This window comes from Pavona decussata, unplaced genomic scaffold, assembly GCF_977016875.1.
Source record: "Pavona decussata unplaced genomic scaffold, jaPavDecu1.1 SCAFFOLD_46, whole genome shotgun sequence".
In the NCBI taxonomy this organism is placed as follows: domain Eukaryota; kingdom Metazoa; phylum Cnidaria; class Anthozoa; order Scleractinia; family Agariciidae; genus Pavona; species Pavona decussata.
In genome coordinates, this window is record NW_028145468.1 from 868,692 (window position 1) to 881,726 (window position 13,035).

At 39.0% G+C, this 13,035-nt stretch overlaps 1 long non-coding RNA gene across 2 annotated transcripts; it reads right to left on the reverse strand.

Annotated features, from left to right (window-relative positions):
- Window positions 1-2,549: 2,549 nt before the first annotated feature.
- LOC146482348 (uncharacterized) lies at window positions 2,550-11,812 on the reverse strand. 2 transcript variants are annotated; one of them, XR_014864127.1, is made up of 3 exons: window positions 11,682-11,812; window positions 3,399-3,465; window positions 2,550-2,922 (listed from the first exon to the last, which is right to left on the reverse strand). It is a non-coding gene; the product is annotated as an uncharacterized LOC146482348 (long non-coding RNA). The 2 variants fall into 2 exon arrangements; XR_014864126.1 differs by lacking the exon at window positions 11,682-11,812 and adding an exon at window positions 3,582-3,713.
- Window positions 11,813-13,035: the final 1,223 nt, after the last annotated feature.

Below are 13,035 nucleotides of genomic sequence, written 5' to 3' on the forward strand. Positions count from 1 at the left end.
ATACTCGGGTTTCCTATGGGTGGTGCCTACTAATACAAGAATATTTTTGTGCGGTTTAAAACTATACGGAAAAAGCAGAACTTACCAAATGCTTTTGGTATCCTAAAAGAAAATTGGGGGTAACCATGCATTTTTCAGAGATAATTGAGCTTCAATTTAGGAAAAAATCCCATACATTGCTTTATATTTTGGCGTTTTTTAGAGATATTATTGCTTAATTATCTCTGAAAAATGGGTGGTTACCCCCAATTTTCTTTTTGGATTCCAATAGGACTTGCTAAGATCTGCTTTTCTCGCATAGTCAAAAACCGCACAAAAATACTTCGGTATTAGTAGGCACCGTCCTTAACAAGATACATGTTATTGTACCTCGTGTGTAGGTTTAGTGAAAACGTCTGCCCTGGCTGTTTAAATTGAAGCAGGCCAAGAAAATCAATGCTCGTTCTTTCGAGGTTACAACTTTTATGGATTGTCATACACCGACTGCGTGATTTACGGCCAGGACTAGAAGTAATCACCAATAAACCCCGTGTAAAAATAGAGTTACCCAATTCAATCTAATCCAGGAGTTATCGTCATTGTGGGACTTTGTAAAATGAGGCAATCATTATCAACTCTTCAGTAATTACGCGACATATATTATTTGCAATGGCGATGTTCAATCCCTGATTTAACAATTCAACAGCACGAAATATTCTGAGCCAGTCGGTCGGTGTTTTGTAAAATGTTAGTTGAGTGAGTGTCAGTCGCAGTTATCGAAGACTGAATCGCGTGATCGATTTTTAAAATTGTTAAACTATAAAATTGTCAGCAATTAAAAATATTCACAACGCATTTATTTTGCTTGATTTCGTGTTTGTGACTTGTTACTAGTTACGAAGTGTAAAAAGATATCATTATCTAGTTGGAAAAATGTTTTTTTAGTTGGAAAAATGTTACAACAAGACTCTTTTTAGGGCGTTACGCGGGATGCTTGGGTCGATGTAGCATGAACTTTGAATTGAATGGCTGATTACCTGTTGGAAGTTCAAGATCGTTGATTGCATAAAATGATGGCTTTTTAGTAGTTAGTTATCGATCGATTTTATTGGCTGTTGACAATACCGTGGGATAACAGCCTCGTGATTGTTACAGTGTGGATTACAAACCTTATCGTCAGCGCTAATTGTATTCTGGTTACGTGCTATCAGTAAGTTGTTTACATCAAGAAAACAGAATGACAAATAGACACAAAGCTTTCCTAAATAAAAACTTTTACTGAAAAATTATTGGAAATCGAAAAATTATTGGAAATCAAACCTTAAATCTACAACCTTAAAGCTATGACCTCTAGTTTTCTTCGCATCGAATTATTCGATCTGTTTGTTATAGGGTAATTTCTTCATCGTGAAATCTCCAATTTCCACCGTTTAAAACTGTCGAGTACTACTTAAAAGTCATTCTTTCGATTAACCACTTTAATAAGGTTTGTGTCATTTCTAAAATTAAACGGCAGATTAGAGTCTTAAATTCATGCATGTGGCCGTTATTTTGAAAAAAAAAAAATATATAACCTTTTAAATTTAACACCAGGTGGTGGCTGACGTCACACAGGTAGGGATAAGTGGGTCCCCTTCCCCGTGATATACGCGCCGATAATAGATTTCCATTGGGCCTTTTTTATTGAAGACAACCAGGGCTGAGTTGCTCGAAGCATGGTTAGCGCTAACCATTGGTTAAGAGGTATTAAAACCTATAGGTTGTCATGATATTTAACCCGGGTTAGCGCTAACCATGCTTCGAGCAACTGGGCCCAGAACAATAGATCCCTTTTAGGAGAGAGCAGAGTTTAATTCAGGTTTATTTGAATATATTAATGTGCAGATTTGTAGCTACAAAAAAAAAAAAAAAAAAAAAAAAAAAAAAAAAAAAAAAAAAACGAAACAAAACAAAACAAAAACAACAACAGACAAAATTAATTCTTCAGTAACATGTTAAATAACGTGCAAGATGCCTTACAACCAATTTTTATTCTTTATTATAACCGTTACGTTACCGTTATCGTTACCGTTACGTTATAGTTAATAGTTTTTAACTATTATACACACTCTAGTGTCGTAAGCTTGGGCTGCCTGTGATCCTAGGGGTTCAGTCTCTTCTTCTTCCCATGTTGTCGCTGCCTCCTTCGTTCTTTGGCTCGTCACGACACGCACCCCAGGTAGGAGTTCGTGACAAGAGTGCGTGACTTGACGAGCCAAAGAACTTCTGCGTAGGAAGCCAATGTTGTCGCCACTTTTGTTTGAAGAAGAATGACCTCTACAACGTACTAAGGCGACCCTTAGTACATCGGCCCTATTTTAGTAAACTTAAATGCAAGGCTGATCGGACAGCTAAAATAATTTTTTTTGCCCAATATTTCGGTTAGACAATACTAACCTTCTTCAGGGGCGGCAAAAAGCTAAGTAAAAATTGGAAATAAACGGTTACAATATTTAAAGACGATACAAATGAAAAGTTGAGATGTGATTGGTTGATAAATAAAGAAAGCTGAGACGTGTACAGTAGACAGATTAAGTTTCATCGCGTCTGTTTATTCCATAGGGTTCAAGAGTCCGACGCGAGTCAGGGTACAGGGTACGTTATTCGTGCGTGTGCACTCTCATCGCAAACTCCGCTACACCAATCAAAACGTGGGTTTTACACTGTTCATTGTTTGAAATTTTCTATAAAAAATCGTAAATTAACTATTAATCAATTCGTTTTTGTAAGGCAGCGACATTTTATACTGTTCAAATTGTGTTCAATGGTACCATGTGATAGTATCTTCCCCGGCAATTGAAGCAGCAGAAAGGCAACCTGTGTTGTTTGGCTCCTCTATCTTTTCCAACATCAAAAATGCCGCAGGCATCATTGTTGGCACTTTGGATGACTTTGGCAGCGGATCTGATGAGAACAAAAGCATGTACAAGGAAAGTGAATGAAAGTGTGATTTTGCCGCCATTTTGATATGTCATCAGTTATAAAACCACTCAAGAAAATCAAACAAATATTATACTTAACGGTAAAGGCTGTAATGGATTAGGTTTTGGACGCTTAATTAACATTCTTCCTTGTTCTAAGAAAAAGTTGCCTATATCTACTAAAACGATGTGATACCGATACCATATCAATATTATGCGCGTAAACTCGTGTAACCATTTTATCTCAGTCGATTGTCAATAAGACAACCTCCCACCCACCCTCACCGGGGAGAATGGGGACATTTGTATACCTCTGATGAGGATCAACAAAACGACAAATGTCCAAAGAATGCTCGGGTGATTGGTCACGCGGCTTGGAAATGACTGAGCCATTTAAAAATGAAGGGTAAAATATGCGGTTTTCCGGTTCATTTTCTGATAACTATTGTATTTAATTACCTTTGAAGTCGGTTTTTTTGGAATGTTCTTCCACCGTTTGCAGCGAGTTTTCGTCCTGGAGCACAATCTGCGTGAACATATATATCGAATAGCATTGAAAAGATATCAAGACTAGTAGAACCTAGTTAGAAACTGTTATTTTTTAAAAAAGATTTTTTGTCAACAAGCTACATGTCATTGTACCTCGTGTGTTGCGGACATTCTTGCTAAAGGTCTGGTGAAAACGTCTGTCCTGGCTGCTTGAAAGGTGAATACTACTCTGAAGGAGGCCAAGAAAATCGATGCTCGTTCTTTCGAGGTTACAAGTTTTATGGATTGTCATACACCTACTGCGTGATTTACGTTCAGGACCAGAAGTAATCACCAATAAACCCCGTTTTAAAAATAGTTACCCAATCAAATCCAATCTAGCAGTCATCGTCTCACTGGACTTTGTAAAATGAACCATTCATTATCAACTCTTCAGTAATTACACATAATTTGCAATGGCGATGTTCAATCCCTGATTTAACCATTCGATGGCACTGGGCATTCCCAGTGCCATTGAATTGTGGAAGGGGGGGGGGGGGGGGGGTTACTAACAAAAAAAAAAAAAAAAAACGGGAGGCTCCGCCCCGGAGGTCCGACCCCTTACCTTTTAAATACCATTTACCATTTTATACCTTTCACTGACAAATGTTACCCCTTTCCTATACCTGCCACTGGAAAATAATGAAAGACCCTTTTAAATACCTAAATGACAGATTTCCCTACCTTTTCATATACTTCGACTCGTGAAATCCCTACCCTTTCATTTACCTGAAGCGTAAAAATTGGTAATCCTTCCCGTATAGGCCATTGTAGGGAGTACCCCCCCCCCCCCCGGAGATATTCTGAGCCAGTCAGTCGGTGTTTTGAAAGATGTTAGTTGAGTGAGTGTCAGTCGCAGTTATCAAAGAATGAATCGCGTGATCGATTTTTAAAATTGATAAACTATAAAATTGTTGATATAAAGAACATGAAATGATTCATATAATTTCATACATTCAGGTAGAGCACTGCGGCTCAGGCTAGCAATGAATGTGCATTAGGACAAGTTAAGAAAGCCTCCATACTAGCCATACTGGCTCTGCTGCATCCCTCTCAGTGCATTTGCACTTCTTTCACATTTCTGGGAGGAGGATGGGGTATACCCTTATATAAGCTTGACCTGTTTTGGTCTGAAAACGGGCATGGAAGAAACCAGGTCTGAAATGGGTATGAATTTTAGAGACTCTTTGAATGTAATTTCTCAAAAAGGGTACCAAAAATGAGACATTTTGGTCTGATATTACGTCAGGGTTTGGTAGCTGCACACCCCGTGTGGTGTCATAGTCACAGTGGTGACTGGAATTGTACAATCACCAATCCATGTAGTCTCCCTCGCAGCCGTTTTTAGTGTCGTCACGCAACGCTCCTCCCCACTAACTCACTAGTGGGGAGGAGCGTTGCGTGAGGACACTAAAAACTGCTGCGAGGGAGACTACAATCCATGCTGAAAATAGATTTTCTCGATGGAAATACCATTTGCGGGAGGAATTGTCCCCATCCAGCTGTTAAGCCGCCCTATATAAACAAAGCAGCAAGAAAATTGACACAGATACTGATGACAGAAAATAAAGATGCTTTATATTTTTCAAACTAACAGTTATCAGCGGTTCAGGACACCGAAGAACCACATGCAGTTTCTTTCTTAGTACCTTGCTTTGTTTAGAAGCGTTGGTCCTTAAGAGATGGACCTCTCGACCGAAAACACTCACTCATCATTACTTGTCCCAGAAGAATATGTGGACGGGCATGCAACACTCACTCAACATTATTTATCCTAACAGTATATACATACTTGCCTCCTATGGAGATGCTCTTTGGACTTGTCAAGCATTCAAACATCTTCACTGGAGGGCACATTTCACATTCATGGATTAAATTCATCGTCATGGGAAACTGTAAGCTTATTCTGCTAATAAATTGCAACTGGTTTACTACCAATAAACTGTCTTTAAAGGATTGGCTAAGTTATTTCATTTAGGAACTCAGTTCATAAATGAAAGAACAGATGCAACATAGATTATTTTAAAGGTCAAAATCCTTTGAGGATTATCAAGTTGTGATGCGCTTCTTATAAATACAAATACAGATGAAAAGACAGAAAGTTGTATTTGTATCGTGCTCTGCGAATCATAGAGCACTCCAAAGATATATGTGAAACAATGCAGGCTCAAAATTGTTCCTTCATGGGATTCTGACAGATAAGGTGTGTTCCGAAATTATCCAGCTTTAGCTAGATACGAATTTGGTTGCAAAGAGGAGAACAAGTCGAACGTTCAAAGCTATTTTGCTGCGTGTGTTCCAAGTGTTTCGCGAAAAAGTTGCCTCCCTTGTCAATATATATATTTTTACAATAACTGTCCAAATTCCCACGCGCTGATTGGCTCGTAGCTATTGTCTATAAAAATGACGTCAGATGTAACGCGCGCGCTTTCTCAACGAAAAAAAAAATTGGCCAATCCGCTCGTACTTTTTCCATGTTATTGTAAAAAACAAATCGACGGCATTTTCTATGGTCTATACTCTTATAGACCGTAAAATGACGCCATAAAATGTCCAAAACTTGGCAGTCCACTTGAGTTTTGAACATTTTTTGACGTCATTTTATGGTCTATAATATAAGAGTATAGACCATAGAAAACTGCCGTCGATTTGTTAAATAGTAAAGTCAGCAGAGCTCACATCCGCTCTCGCACAACCTTAGTACACGACATTAGTGCTGTCGCGTAAACTTTATGCAAATGAGCCAGAGAGTTTGCCCTCTCAGACTAAAATTCCTACGTACGGCCCTGCTCGCTCGCTCGAAAATTTAAATTTCTTGAGGAAACCTTCCGTTTTCAGTGAAACCAAATTTTCGAGCAGCAAATGGTACGTATTTCTATTTGTTATTTAGACAGACTTGGGATAAATCGTTTAAAATGGTCTCTGAAGTCTAGAAAATAAGTGTTGTTTAAGGTCGTTTAAGGCCCATTCATCTGATTTCAAGGATGTGGTCAATTCAAAATTTTGTGAGAGTTCTCAGCCTGCGTAGCAGTCGTTTTCTTTCCAAACGGGAGCGAGAAGAGAAAGAAAGCTAGTGGAGAGAAGGAGCAAAAATGGGAAGCGGGGAGAAATTTCCAAATCACGCAGACCAGGCTTGTAAAATTTTGGCGGGTAAGATTACCACGGCATTCAAGTGTAAAAACAGTAATTGTTGTCGAGAAACATGTCCAGTGAATGACCGCTGACCGATGGTTGCGTTTTTGCCTTGAACAGCTGCTCAAAGCAATATATGAATGACAGTTTTGATCAAGGAATGAATTGAAACTTATCCTAATACCTTGTAGATTTCAGACAAGTAGATACACTGTACCTTATGATACTCGTGTCTATACTAGATACTCACAGTAACAAAACCACCATTGACCAAATCTTTGCACAGCTCTATATTTACCCTTAAAGCCCAGATTAAGTCGGGGTTTGTAAATTTTAAAGTTGTCTCATTTATGACGTGGTCTGTTTATGCTATATATACATACATACATACTTTATTTATTCCAGAAGCAGACTATATATACAGATAAAACTAAGAGGAAAAGTACTTCTAGAAAAGGAAGTTTGGAGGTTAGCCCTATGCGAAAACTCCCTCAAATAAAAGAAAAACAAAAATAAGTATACATAAATCGAGATCTTTAGAGTCAAATATTCAAATACATTTTGAGCTTAGATTTAAAATGCTTAAAGCTATCAGCTTCCACTATATCGCCAGGTAGTTCATTCCAGAGTTTCACAGTTCTAACGAAAAAAGAATGTTTATAACAGTTAAGTCGTGCTGGTTTCACATAGAGCTTGTATTGATGATTTGCCCTTGTAGACCGAGTTGTGGCGAAATCATAAAAGTCTTCAAATTTTAAATGATAAAATCCAAAAACTATCTTATAACATTCAATTAAAGATAAATAAGTTCTACGGTCGGAAAGAGTAGGCCATTTTAGTAATTTGCATCGGTCTTCATAGGACATTTGTCCTTTGCGTTGGTTTAAAGCAAGTCTTGATGCTCTTCGCTGTACATTCTCGAGGGCATGGATGTCCTTAACAAGGTAAGGACACCAGACAGGTACCGCGTATTCCAATATTGGCCGAACAAGGGATTTGTACAACATAGAGAAGACATTAGTATCGGCGGTGCCTACCGAGCGTTTAATGGAACCTAAGACTTTGTTCGCTTTGTTCACAGTAATACCAATATGATTACCCCATGAGAGATCTTTAGTTATTGTAACACCGAGATCTTTAAAATTATGTACGTCTTTCAGGGGCTTTTCTAAGAAATAATTGGTTTCTGACCTATCTCGGGAATGCGTAATTCGCATAGATTCACATTTATCCGCGTTAAAACGAAGCTGCCACTTGCGAGCCCACTCGCTAAGGTTGTTGAGATCATCCTGAAGAATCTGACAGTCAATAATCGGATCAATTATCTCTCTGTAGATCTTCGTGTCGTCTGCATAAAGTTTAACGGTAGATGATATGCATTCAGTTATGTCATTGATATATAGGAGGAACAATAAAGGCCCAAGGATGGTCCCCTGTGGAGTTCCGGAGGTAACACACGACCAGTCAGAACAAGATCCCCTAACGACTACACGTTGTTTGCGCCCCACCAAAAAATGTCTGAGCCAGTTGAGTAGAGAACCGTCAATGCCGTTACTTTTCAATTTTAAAAGCAACCGCTCATGAGGAACGCTGTCAAAAGCTTTGGCAAGATCAAGAAAGATGACATCGGTAGGAGTGGATAAATTTCGAGATTTCGCCCAATCATTAAAAGTTGATAATAATTGAGTTGCAGTGGATCTTCCTCTTAAAAAACCGAATTGGTTGTTGTTGATAAGGTCAATTTCGCGCCAAAACTTAATCATCCTATCAAAAACAATTTTTTCACCGATCTTACAAGCAATTGAAGTAAGGGAAATTGGACGGTAGTTTTCCCTCGAAGATTTAGAACCTTTCTTATGTAGAGGTGTGATATCTGCATGTTTCCATTCATCAGGTAGAAGGCCAACAGAGAACGATTTGTTTATCATATGCGTCAACGAAGGTGCTAATTCCAGTGCACACGATTTCAAAATGCATGGAGCGATATGGTCAGGCCCAGGGGACTTGTTGGGCTTGAGTTTTAGAAGGTGGCGTTTAACCTCATTTACAGAACAATCAATTCTCGCAAGCTTCTTGTCAAAAGTACAATCCTGTGTGGGAAAATTTACATGATCTTCGGTGGTAAACACCGAGGAAAAGTATGAGTTCATACTTTGAGCAATACTGGAGTCGTCTGTCAGAACAGATCCATCTACATTCAGAGAGATGAGATTATTAGTGCCTCTTCTCTTGGACTTGACAAAATTCCAGAAAGGCTTCGGGTTATCATTTTCCTGCAGATCAAGAGCTAGTTTCTTTATATACGACCACCGAGCGGTGTTGCAAAGTCTCTTAACAGAATTGTTGAGTTGCCGATATTTTTCCCAAATAGTAGCTGTGTTACTTCTACGCGCTCTCTTGTACAATGATTTCTTCTTTTTGCACAAAACAATAAGTTCCTTGGTAATCCAGGGGGCGTTGGATTTCCTTCTATTCTTGCGTTTGGGAATACACTCGTCGACTGCTGTAAATAACAAATCTTTCCAGCAAGCCCAATTGTGATTAATATCGCTGTCGAAGAAGGCGCAATGCCATGGAATATAGGATAACAGTGATCTTAGGTTATCCCAGTCGGCTTTACCATAGCAATACAACAGCTTCTGTGATTTGCGCTGGACGTAAGGTGTACCAGATAATAAGAAAGAGATAGAGTTGTGATCTGAAAAGGGTTCTCCGACAAACAAATTGTTTATAAGGTCGGGCGAAGTCGTGAGAACTAAATCTAGGATGTTCGAGTCTCTGGTAGGTTCATTTATTAATTGTGTCAGGAAATTGTCTTGGACAATGTCCATCATGAGCGTGTAAATGTCAGATTGCCGCAAAACTCTGTTATTCAACCAATCAATCTCCGGAAGATTGAAATCGCCAAGAAGAATCAGCTCGTTCGTCGAAAACTCTTGTAGAGCAGCTTGCAAGTCTTCTAAAGGCTTAACATCGTTATTGGGTGGTCGATAGAAAACTCCCAAGGTGACTTTGCGGTTATATGAAAACAGAAGATCGACGAAGATGAACTCTGAGTCGTTCTGTGGAGTGTCGCGGAGAACCGTTTTGATATGGTCTCGCGTAGCAATTAATACCCCGCCTCCATGACGTCCATTGAGCTTTCGGTCCCGTCTAAAAACCGAAAAGTCACTAGGAAAGATTTCACCATCAGGAATTGAGCTGTCCAGATGAGTTTCAGTTAAAACAATAATATCATAGCCCAAAGCGGCGATGGCTAGATCTAGTTTGCTTGATTTGTTGACGATGCTTCGTGCATTAGCATAAAAAGTTAGAAGACGAGTGGACTTTTGTTGTTCTGTAGAATTTTGCTGCTCGGAACCATTTGGACCAGGATTCGGGTTTACGTCGCCGCTCAACTGGAGACGAATGATTTGGTAACTTGCAACAGAGTTGGGATAATAGCAGATTCTTGACGAAGAAAAGCCTTTACGAAGGATTTGTGAAACAATATGGCGCTTAGCCCAAGACGCTGTGATCGAATATAAGTTCGTTGAAGCTGTAGAATTATCTTGTAGAACCAAATAGAAATCAGCTAAACGTGGACACATTTGGGGTTGGCCCAGATCAATCGTTATTCCGCGGTATAGGAGAAGTAAACTCAGCATAACACACAGAAAACCGGAGCGTCGAAAAGAGTGACCGACCGCCATGACTCTCACGCACACCTCTAGCAACTGTTACAGGTGTTAAACTTGCAGTTCTGTGAATGAAATCACAGATGTTGGCTCTCAGGCTAATTGCGCCAGGAAAACTTGTTTTACTTGAAACTTACTAGAATTTTTCTGGAAATTAAAGTGTTCTTATTCAATTGTGCTTTTGCCATCCGTAACTCCGGCTTTCCATTAAGGACACGATATCTAATCGTTGTTTGCTGTCGTTACAGGTTAACTTTGATCAAGCTCATGCCTAAAAGACTTCCACAGCTGATATGTGATACTATAACAATTAAGCAGGACTGTAAGTAAATATTACGAACTTGATTCGAGCAATCATAGCTTGCGCGCATTTCTTCCAACATTTTGTCACATATAAAACATCAGCATGTAGCTCAGATCCCCTCATACACATTACACGAGTACAGTGATAATTTTAAATTTATTTCTTTCATCGATTATAGTGTACGTGTCGGTATTTGATTTCATGCTTGTTCCAATAAAACTAGGGAATAACTAGGCGAAAATTTATCTTATTCAAATTGTGGTTCAACCATTCCACGTGGTATTATCTTCCCAACTGGTAACGCCTGAAAGGCAACCAGTGTTATTTGGCCTCTTTATCTTTTCCAACATCAAAAATGCCGCAGGCAACATTGCTGGGACTTTGCCGGATGACTTTGGCAGCGGATCTGATGAGAACAAAAACATGTTCAGGGAAAGTGAATGAGACGAGTGATTTTGCCACCATTTTGATATGCCATCAGTTATAAAAGAAGTCAAGAAAATCGAGCGAATATTATACTTAACGGTAAAGGCTTTAATGGATTAGTTTTTGGACGCTTAATTAACATTCTTCCTCCTTCTTGGAAAAAGTTTAATCATCCACAAAAACGATGTGATACCGATACCACATCGATACTATGCGCGTAAATGAAACTCGTGTAACCACTTATAGCTCAATGAGCCAATTGCCAATGAGAGAAACCCCCACCCACCCTCACCGGGGAGAATGGGGACATTTGTAGACCTCTGATGACAAATACCCCACCATGCACCATGAGGATCAACACAACTACAAGTATCCAAAGAAGTCCCGGGGAATTGGTCACGCGCCTTGGAAATGACTGAGCCATTAAATGAAGAGTTACAATGTAACCACGTAGTTTTTCAGCTCATCTTCTGATAACTATTTTATTTAATTACCTTTGAAGTCGGTTTTTTTGGAATGTTCTTTCACTGTTTGCAGCGAGTTTTCGTCCTGGAGCACAATCTGCGTGAACATATATCGAATAGCATTGACAAGATATCAACATTAGTCAACCTAGTTAGAAACTGTTATTTTTAAAAAAGAAGATTTATATTAACAAGCTACATGTTATTGTACCTCGTGTGTTGCGGACATTCTTGTTCAAAGGTTTGGTGAAAACGTCTGTCCTGGCTGTTTGAAAGGTGAATACTACTTTGAAGCAGGCCAAGAAAATCGATGCTCGGGGTTCTTTCGAGGTTACAACTTTTATGGATTGTCAAACACCTACTGCGTGATTTACGGCCAGGACTAGAAGTAATCACCAATAAACCCCGTGTAAAAATAGAGTTCCCCAATATTCAATCTAATCCAGGAGTCATCGTCATCATGGGACTTTGAAAAATGAGCCGATCATTATCAACTCTTCAGTAATTACGCGACATATATAATTTGCAATGGCGATGTTCAATCCCTGATTTAACAATTCAACAGCACGAAATATTCTGAGCCAGTCAGTCGGTGTTTTGTAAGATGTTAGTTAAGTGAGTGTCAGTCGCAGTTATCGAAGACTGAATCGCGTGATCGATTTTTAAAATTGTTAAACTATAAAATTCTCAGCGATTAAAAATATTCACAACGCATTTATTTTGCTTGATTTCGTGTGACTTATTACTAGTTACGAAGTGTAGAAAGATATCATTGTCTAGTTGGAAAAATGTTACAACAAGACGCTTTTTACAGCGTTACGCGGGATGCTTGGGTCGATGTAGCATGAACTTTGAATTGAATGGCTGATTACCTGTTGGAAGTTCAAGATCGTTGAGCAGTTAGTTATCGATCGATTTTATTAGCTGTTGACAATACCGTGAGATAACATTAACAGCAATCTGACAAATACCAGAAATTCTCGTGATAGTTACGAGCGTGGATTACAAACCTTATCGTCAGCGGCGCTAATTATATTCTGGGTGTCAGTAAAACGCGGGGTCGGGGTCTCTTTTTTTTAACATCACAGGTCATTTGTGGGTCAAATAAGGATTAAAGCCAATATAAAAAAGTTAAGTCTCTAAAGCTTACTAGCTTAGGATAGGTCATCGGTGACAACACTGGATGCAGTTCCGTATTCTGGAGGACATTGGTTCCGTGAATTGACTTCCTTTCATTATTCTAAGAAACGAAATGAGGCAAAAAATACAAGGTACGAGACAATATATTTCTTGAACTAACAAATTCTTGAACTAGAATGTGCATGAACTTACGCGAAGGATAACCTAGACCTTGAATCATCAGATTAACATGACGGTCACAAGTTCTTAAGTCATGCAACTAAAATAACTCAACTCTCTAAATTACTAAATAATGAAATTCCACTTCATAACAATACTGCAAATGACGCCTGTTTGTGTTTAAAACGAGGGCAAAGCGATAATTGGGGCAGATTTACGAACGGACCGGAAATAATCCGCTACCTATTAGTACGAATCCTGGCTTA